The following is a 9941-nucleotide window of genomic DNA, read 5'->3' as shown; positions in this document are numbered from 1 at the left end:
AAACATACTAAAGGAATACCTTTACAGTGATTTCCCTCATTGTTCTCCTGACTGTTGAAATGACTATCTAGAACCACAGGAGGATGTCTGCCATAGTTGAGAGGTAAGACTCAAGCTAGACATGAACACCTTTTCTTTTTATTTAATAGTTTGTGCAGAAACTGTTTCAGACCTTTTTTTGTCCTGAAATGTACTTTTTATTTTTTTTTGTAATGGCATACATTCATAACTTATGTACTGCATTATAATCATAATCGCCCCCTGTAACCACTTATTTAATGTGAGAGATGAATGCATCCAATGAGACTTATACTTTTTTTATTCTTTAAGGTCTATGACAAAATAATAATAAAAATAAAAACTAAACATTAAGTACTCTAATTTTCTATGCATGTTCCATTAAAAAAATTATCAAAAGTGTAGGAATCTATTGAACTATGTAGTAAACAGTTCCAATTGTAACATAGCTGTATTAGAACAGGGGATATATTCTAAATGATATGTGTTTTGTTAATAGTCTCAAAATACCTTTTACAATTAGGAATGCACTTTTCTTGATTAAATTATAGTGATTTTTTTCATGTTTGAGATTGACGTGCAGACTGCTGGTTTAGCATACAGACAGCTGGGGAGGATCCAATTTAACTCAGAACATAAGTAATCTTAAGAGGGGAACCCAAGTGTTTCATTCAATTCAAATATCTACTGTACTGACTGAGCGGGAAGCATCTTGAAGTCAAGTGGCACTTACAGCTGATCCTGATTTTATTTGTTGACACCCTTTTCTGCCACTGCTGCTGAAAGACCTTCATGTTTTGGCCAAATTGATTACGTTTTCACCACTATTTCTATATCATTTATTTGACTTCAGGCTACATCTTCTAATTAAGCAATGGTTCTTAGGGAGTAAACTTAAAACACCCTTATGGACACCATTATATAGATAGTGTTACATTTTGATTAACTAGTTAAGGTAATATCGTAATTCAGGTTTTTGCTTCTGCAAGTGGAAAGTCAGGTCCCTGTTGCCCATGTCATGTGTGCTGAGGAGCATGTGATTCACTTCTAAGTTGTTGTGTCTGATAATGTTGTTCTCTCACAAGTGGCATGAAAGCAAACTATAACCATGTGTTTTTTCAGAAAACTGTAAACTTGGCCCTAACCAACATGTCATCAGCAAGCGCATAAAGGCTCCATATGTCATTCTTTCATGTCGCTTCTTTTGTTTCATCCTCCTCCTCCCCAGCCACAGCATGCCTTGTCCCGGGGGGCGTGCCTCATCCCGGGGGGTAGGGGGGTGGCCCATATCCACTTCCTATCTGTGGCACTCGGATGCATGTACCTGTTCATGTTTTTCCACCTGGCATCGCGAAGGTAGCCGTTGAACACCCACGGACAAGGCCTCCAGCCACATTTGTCATTCACTCAGGCCCTGAGCACCCATCATAGTTCATTAAATCATCTGCAATTGCAATCAATTGAATTGCAAAGGATTATCTGTGCTAATGTCAGTCTAACGTAACTAAAGCAATATGTTGTGATAATTTCCGGTTCTGGTTGCAGCACGTAGGGTCTGAAGCCAGCTAGTTGCAGAAAGATAAACACCCTTTCATGTGATACAATCAGTGATGGTATGGTGACAACTAAACTGCTTGTCTGCTTGCTATATCAGCTTTATTCAGAGAAAAAAAAATTGAAATACAAAATGCTGATTTATTTGTAGTTTATGCTAACATTTAAAAATAAAAATTCAAATAGAATTTACAGTTGCCGCAATATGTAAGTTTACAGAATTTAAACAATGTGTGTTTATGCATTTACAAGATTCAGCATATTCACTGAGGGTTCCAGCTGCAACATTAAGCAATGAATTATGGGTTTTATTGGTAACATATATATAAACTTCACCTGCTGGACTTTTAGAAAATACAACTCTCTTTGTACCAGAAGCTCAAACACAATACATTACTTTTCTGCTATGCTCATGCAAGTTTTAAGGATGCCTTTTTAAAAATTAAGTGTTATATTCCTTCACTTAGATTAAATTATATTAGTATCTACAGTATCTTGACAGTCAGAGGTTGGTGCCATATATATATATATATATATATATATATATATATATATATATATATTATAGTTTTTGTATATATGTTAATATATATATACTGTACCATAAAATTGCTAGTGCTTCATTTAAAAACATTTTTTATAATAATTATCCTTTAGTCGAGGTTTAGTTCTAATGATATATCGGTAGCTCGAATCCGCGGATAGATGAGTACAGGCTATCGTTCCATAAAAAAAAAAGCAATTCGCCACATTTTAGGCTTGCTTCTCAGTCACAAACTACAAATGTGAGCAGACCTAAATATACAGCGGACCTGAGACTCACCCTGAGATGCCCCTGAGACACCCCTGAGACGGCCATGAGTCGGCCAGCCCAGCAGTGTGAACGGGGTCTGTGTCTCTGGGTCATTTCAAAGGGTTAAGGGTGACTAGATAAAGAGGGTTAATGATTGTAGCAGTATCCCACTTAATCAGGAGGAGCTGCAAAATATGAAAAGGGAGTTTTATGAGATTGCAGGATTTCCCAGAGTAATGGGAGCCTTCGATTGTACACATGTTGCACTGAAATCCCTGCACCATGGATATATATGTGAACAGGAAGGGGTTCCATTCACTAAAAGTGCAGGTGATTTGTGGTGCATCCTATAACATCTGACTCATGACTCTTACATTTTGACACAATACACTGTGTTTAATAATCTTTAGATTCCCAATACACCAGATGCCATTTTAGTAGGTGAGTATTGTAAGACTACCTAGATAATTCAATATTTGTAGTTATGAAAATATTTTTTGTCTTTTTTATACTAGTGGTTATGAGTGTGATTTATTCACTTGTTTGAACCATTTGTAACCTTACGGAATGTTAGTTGTATTGCTGAAATGATATACCGTTATTTGCACCTAGTGCAATATTACTACCAAAAAATTATCAATGCAACTGTAGCCTATCTGAACTCTGGATACGTACATGATGTGACAGCTGATCTCTACTGTAGATTTTATTTGAATTATACAAATAAAAACCTAAAAGTAAATAACAAAATCTTGGTATAGAAAATGGCATACTATTACAATAAAGTTTCCTTACAGGTGATTGTGGATTTGCAATGCGTCCTTGTTAGGGAGTTCTATCATTATTTTAAATGCTTAATAAATATATAATTAAGTGTTACATACATGGTGTACATGTATTATAACTAACAACTACAATCACAATGACACTTCAAAACATATGTATTTGTAGCCTACAATCGTACATACTAAAATACATACAAAAGTAAATTCCAACCAGGCCTACACTTCGTGAGCTGACAAGTCTACCACACCCGCCACTCCATCCAAAATAAAAGGAAAAAAAATATACAATTAATTATGATCCTATACATGTTTACAGGAACATAAAAGCTGTAATAATTACGCGTTTATTTATTTTTATCCCTTAAGAAAATGGACATTAAAATAGTTGTATATAATAAGCTGTGGCAAAATATCCCCCCAAATGAGTGTGAATGACCAGTGGGGTTTAATTATTTAATTATTTAATTTTAAACTTTTAAATCCGTGCGTCCGATTTCTACCCACACACCAGATAATCGTAAATCAGCATCTTATATGTGAAGTGTTCTAGATAAATGTACATTCTGGATGACAAAATGGGCAATTTTAAATGAAGTTTACAAATTATACACAAAATGGACATTCCTATTATGTTTTATTTCCATTTGGCTGCTGCTCGCTGGTGGGAGCGCTCTGTCCCTGCACGTTAGTAGTTTCCATAACAGTGAATTATTCTTCCATTCATTTTTCTTGATCTCGTTAACATGCATTTTGATTAACAAGCTCCCCTCATCTAATCGATGAGACAAGAAGTGATGTACGTGACCTGCGACAGGTACGCTTTTTAACAGGAAATGCGTTCATTAATGACCTCATCGACTCAATTTCAAAGCATTAACAGATTCATTTTATTACCAAATTTCATTTGAAACTTACTTGCAGTTAAAGTTGTCGTTACTATACTGTGAGTTCCTTCCCATGATATCTTAATACTGTACAAATTGCAGGGCTACTTTTTATTGTTTTAAGACTTCCTTCTTTTAACATTTTTGTACAAGACCCATGCCCTACAGAGATATTTAATTTGACCTCTGTCTGTTTACATTCAAATCCTCTCCAACTCAAAGCTGAGCACTGTTGGCTGTCAATCTGACAGTAGATTGTTTTGTGGGTGTTGTTAATTGACCTTCCAATAAGTTTCAAATTCCTTATCATTTGTATATGTGTGGTCAAGATGGTATCAAGACCCCTATTTGAAACAGTCTATCATATTTTTTTTATTTAAAAAGTGACAAATGTAACCCATACAAAAGAACCACTATAAATATATGGCCCATATATATTTGTAAGCTATTTCAAATGGTCTGTTTGTATTTTAAATATATGAATATATAAATATATTTTAAATACAACAACATTGGCTGCTGTTTGATCTATGAAACATATTTGTAAAATATATGTTCATACAAAATATATTTTAAACACTGCAAAGCTGGATGTTTTTTGCTATTTGACACATATATGGCCACAAAGAAAATTTAATTTAATTGTTGATTATATCTGTGGTCAATGTCACACTAGAAGGCATTAATCCTGTTTTAAATACCTGCAGTACTTTAGTAAAGATTGCTTACAACAAGAAACCCCCCAGGACAACCATAACACAGGCTTATTGGAGGCATTGCCCCCCACGCTGAAAAACCATCAGACCTGTGCTGGTGAATAAACACAAAACAAACTGCCCCTGCACAGAACCAACCCTGTCATCCAATGGCAGATGTGTATAACTCACAGTTAAGAGGCTGTTGCATTTCTACCGCTTTTTCTTTTGCCTGCAGTTTCTCAACATTACCAGCTCCACGGGCCGTCTTGCTCCTCGTCGTTTTTGTCAGCCACTTCACAGCTGTCTTGTAGGGGCTTGTCTTTTGTTTTGTTTTGTAAAAACAAGCAAAACTTTGGATTTTGTTGTATTAAAGCTGCTTTTTTTTTTTTTTTTTTTTTTTTTCCGTTTATAGCCCCCGCTTAAATAACGACGGTTGGTAGCCAAATCCATGATTTATTAATTAACACATAAATACGCAAGCACACAGTGGTAGCACATTAATTTACATAGCTCCACTAAAAACAGGCAGGTCACGTATCAAAAATATTGAGCCATTTTCAAAAGAGGGGGGTGACAAGTGTTATTAAATAAAAATTGTGAACAGTATTTACTAGTCTTACAGTGACCTACACGTGATACATATTCTACGGCTCTGTAAATAAAACAAATGGAAGATGAAATATGTAAGATCATAATTATAGGGCCCCTAGTTTCCTGGGGGCCCTGGGCCTGGGCCCTGTAGGCCCGTCCCTTAATACAGCACTGCTTGTATGCTACACACATGTTCCAGGGAGAAACAATCTTTTAAAATAATCCAGTAATAAAATACATTTAAAAATCAGAGTATGTTTAATTACATCACATTTAACTAAATATAAGCTTGATTACTACAACATTTTGAAACACATATTGTACAATATAGCTTTATATTACATCAATGCATATAAATAAGCAACATCAAAAGAATGAGGCTATCTGTTAAACTTGATAAAATGCATTTCTGTCCATATATTTTGAATTAAATATTACATATACGTTTCAACTAGTGTTTCGCATGCGCTGATGGAAATAGGATGTACAGAAATCATAAAAAGAAAAGAAAATTGACAGAACTGGATGGTCCAAGCAATCAAGAGATGCGTCAAAAATCACACTGAAGATTTCCATGGATGCATTCCATAAGTTTACCAACTAAAGCATCACCATTTTCTGTCAAATATTTACAATTAAGATTGTCGGCGTTAGATAGTGTTTTAGCTGATTGACAGACAGTACTGTCGCACAAAGTCACCGATACATACCTCTGCAATAAACAGTGGCTGTCCAGCAAAGCACAGCGCTCTGACAAACTCATTAACACAGGCACTCTGCGCTCTCCATTTAAAGTGCATGTAAAAGCTGGAAAAATGACTTGCTTGTCTCTCAGTTCACTTTATTGTTTTAGTTTAATGTGTTGTTTATTTTTCAGTATGTTTTTGTATACTTTGAAACAATATCTTTTAAATATTCATAAACTGATTTATGTTTTCTCCCCATTCCTCATTCACTAAACATATTATATTTTCCTGTAAATATTTCAATTTAGTTTTTGACCAAGCTAGTAGTTACTAAGCCCAGCAATTGCCACAATAATCAAACTTTGATAGGCCAACATAATCAGGTGATAATGTGTTTGTGAAGTAGCAGAGAACCACCTTTGGATGTAATTTGATCCTCTGACTAAATGTCTGCTGTATTTTAGGATTAAGATTATTACAATGTCAGAGTCAAAATAAAACAGCATTTTAATCAAAATATTATGCATTTCCTAGAAAATACTACCTGGAAGAGAGAAAAATCGGGTATAAATCAGTAAAAACCGACGTCCATTTAAAAAAAAAAAAAATCCTGTAATTTTTCTGTAAAATTCGGAATAAACCTGAAACGTGGAACACTAGGTTTAACATATATGGTACTTTTATGTAAAAAGTATATGGAAATAAATAATATATGAAAATTATATGAACTACTACTATATATATATATATATATATATATATATATATATATATATATATATATATATATATATATATATATATATATATATATATATATTACCCTTCTATGTTTTTACCATATGGAAACAGCTTGAATGAGTAGCTTTGGAAGATATCTTTATTTTACAGCAGCCAGCTAGCATACTGTGCCAGTAAGGAATAATGGAACAGTTTAAATCAAGACTCATAAATAACATGTTTGCCAGAACTCGTTGACCAATTCAATTAAACAATGGGGTTGAACTTTGTCCTTTTTCTCTTCTCTCTTCGGGTGGTTTAATCTAAATCTATTAAAAAAGCGTGAATCACTCTGCTTCAAAATGTAAAAACACAGTACAAAAGTTTTAACACAATATTCTTCCTTAGTGGCTAAGGCTTAAAATGTACATATTCGTTGACGGGTGTAAATGTAATAAAACCAGTAAAGATATGACTTGAACATTACTGCTTGCAGCCGGCAGCATTCCAAAGCAACTGAAAAGGATACCATTGTGTTGATAGTGTTAGGGCTTGCAGCGAATGCCAGAATTTGTGAAAATAAAGATGAACTGTCTTGCCTTTCTTAAAGGGCTTTGTCTGATTGGGTTTTCAGGTGGCTTGACTCCTTGCATATTAACAGGGAATATTAGGTTTAATTTGTTTTTAAAATGTAATTTTAAAAGAATGCTAAAATGGCTGTACATGGACATACCAGTAATAAATAGTGTTGGTAACATGTAAGATCAGGTTACTATATGCTGTAATTACACTGTAATTAAATATGCTGTTACATAGTTGTACATAGTAAAATAACTACCACATGTGTAAATACAGTGTATTATAAACCTAGTCTCAGCTAATCCATTTCTAAGTTGAGCAGTCATTACACTATGTAACACAATTTTTGTTCCTGGGTAGTAAGTGTTATTTCCTAATTGCTTATGCCTCAAAAGTATAGAAAATGGCTATTATTCCCCACAAACTTTGCTTTTGTGACCAGGACAGTGATATTTCAAAGTATCACTATTTCCAATGGGAAAACGGGCAAATGTGTGTCTTTTCGTTCACATAAAGTCAGAAAAAAACAACATATGACTCCAAATTAACATGTATTTATACTAAAGTAATACAAAAATGACTACCAAAAATTTAGAAGTGAGTAGTTTTTCGAGATTTATGATTATACTGTATTTACAGTGTAATCGTAAATGCTCCATGCTGTATTCACCAACTTCGCTACATTAAAAATTGAAATGTTGATTTAACCATTATGAGGAAAGTGAACCTTTAGTAATGCTGGCTTGCTGAAGAGACAAAAGACAGAGCGTGACTAGTTAAGGAAAATAAAAACATCAGCAGTGATCAACACAGATAACCCATAATGACATAAATGCTTGATAGAACATCTTAATCTTTTTTTCCCCATAAATTCATTATTGCTGTAATTTCATTGCAAACTGTTCTTATCATTGAAGTTGTATGCATTCATACAACAAAACTAAAAATCTGAAGAAGCTGGGCTGGTAGACCACCTGCTGGCTGCACAGTGATCCTATTTAGAGTAGAGATAAGGTCAGAACTGACAACTAACTGTGTCTAATTCACACATGTAAAAAAAAAAAAAAACATCAAGGGGTTGAATCTTAGCCCCTGTGGGGCCTAGAGTGAGGTGACAATATCGAATAATGATATAATTAGCTTCTTTAAAGGCCACCGCACACTAGACCGACCCAATAAGACACAGATACGATTTTGTCGTGTCGGCGCTTGTTAGCATGCTTTCAAACATGTTTGAAAACCTGCTGATGAGCGCCGACAAGCAAAATCCATTGGTTTCAGCCACACACAAAACCGACATGACACCGACATGACGAAATCGTGTCGTAGTCTTATTGGGTCGGTCTAGTGTGCACTGGCTTCTAGAGACCTAAAGCTAACTGCAGGATGAATAAGTGGCTGGTCTAGAGAACTTAATGATACTAAAGTAGCAATTGAAAACTCTCCTGATGTAGCACAATGAATCTACTGATTTTAATATTTCATAGGGAAGAAGTTTCCATTAAACAGCTCGAAATGTAGTGTATGTAGTTGAATTTATCTTCCCCTAGGGGCTTTGTTAAGTAGACAAACCAGGACATGTTGCTTGCTTGTTCAACACTCTAGTCAAAAAGCTGTTTCAATATTTTTTTTTCGACTTCTCCAACAAACTGCTCTTGTGTCTCTTTAGATAGCGTAGCACTTGTTACCAAAACTGTAGTAACACAGGATTAAGCAGGCGGAACTCATTTTTGTTATAGTAAAATGTGCCATATAGAGAAATGCATAGTTCTGAACACAAGCGAACAAAAGTTAATGGTTTATCGCCTTAAGCATTGTGACTTCATTGTGCATTTTATCATGTCCTGACACGCTACTTTTTGACATGTAAGACATACCTAACAAGAAATGACCTGTGGACAATCTTCCTTAGAGACATGTTGTTGGTGTTTCATATGTATAAGGTATGTTTAGAACCTAGTATTAAAAAGCTACCACCATAACTCTTTAAAGAGAAGCAATGTTATTTTTAAGTATTCTTTTTTTATAATTACTTGGCAATTACAAGGGGTGGTTAGAAAAAAAATGTATAACATTTCTATCATTAACATCAGTTTTGATAGCATGTTCCCTATGAAGATGATAATAAACACAACCTACTGGAGAAATTAATCCTCATGAAGATTGTAGTAAACATTGAAAACAAAAACAAACAGTACATACATGAATACCACCCCCCCACCCCAGGCCTTAAAGATGAACACACACCGGCAAACTCTTTCAACACAGCAGACCTGCTATTGTAGTATAGCTATGACAACTGCCCATATGTAAGACCTTTTTAATTTATTTCTGTAAAGCCAAATCATACATTACCATTCTGCCTCCAACATTCAACCACCAATTGTATAATTATTCAAACAAGAACCAGCTTGACTTTCAAAGCAAAACCATTTTTCATCTCTCTAAAACGCTCCTTAAATATGCTAAACAATGTGTAATGATTGATAATCCCCCCTTTAACAAGCAATTAGATTAAAGTACACCTCAGTGCAAATGTTTATGTGTTTGAATGCCACTACAAGGAATTAAACATCTGCCTTGAGTGAAAAGCTTCCAAAGTTATTCTGTTGGTTGAGCCAGTTACTCCAAAC

General features: G+C 34.6%; 1 protein-coding gene across 1 annotated transcript in view; it reads left to right on the top strand.

Annotated features, from left to right (window-relative positions):
* Positions 1–17: 17 nt before the first annotated feature.
* col7a1l (collagen type VII alpha 1-like) overlaps positions 18–9941 on the top strand; it is a 116628-nt gene continuing 106704 nt past the window's right edge. The window contains exon 1 of the mRNA XM_041256244.1: positions 18–103. The gene's annotated coding sequence lies outside the window, so the exon portion shown is untranslated. The remainder of the gene's footprint in view (positions 104–9941) is intronic.

The sequence above is a fragment of the Polyodon spathula genome, chromosome 7, assembly GCF_017654505.1.
Source record: "Polyodon spathula isolate WHYD16114869_AA chromosome 7, ASM1765450v1, whole genome shotgun sequence".
Classification (NCBI taxonomy): Eukaryota; Metazoa; Chordata; class Actinopteri; order Acipenseriformes; family Polyodontidae; genus Polyodon; species Polyodon spathula.
The sequence above is the reverse complement of the archived record's forward strand: the minus strand, read 5'-3'. Positions and strand labels throughout refer to the sequence as shown.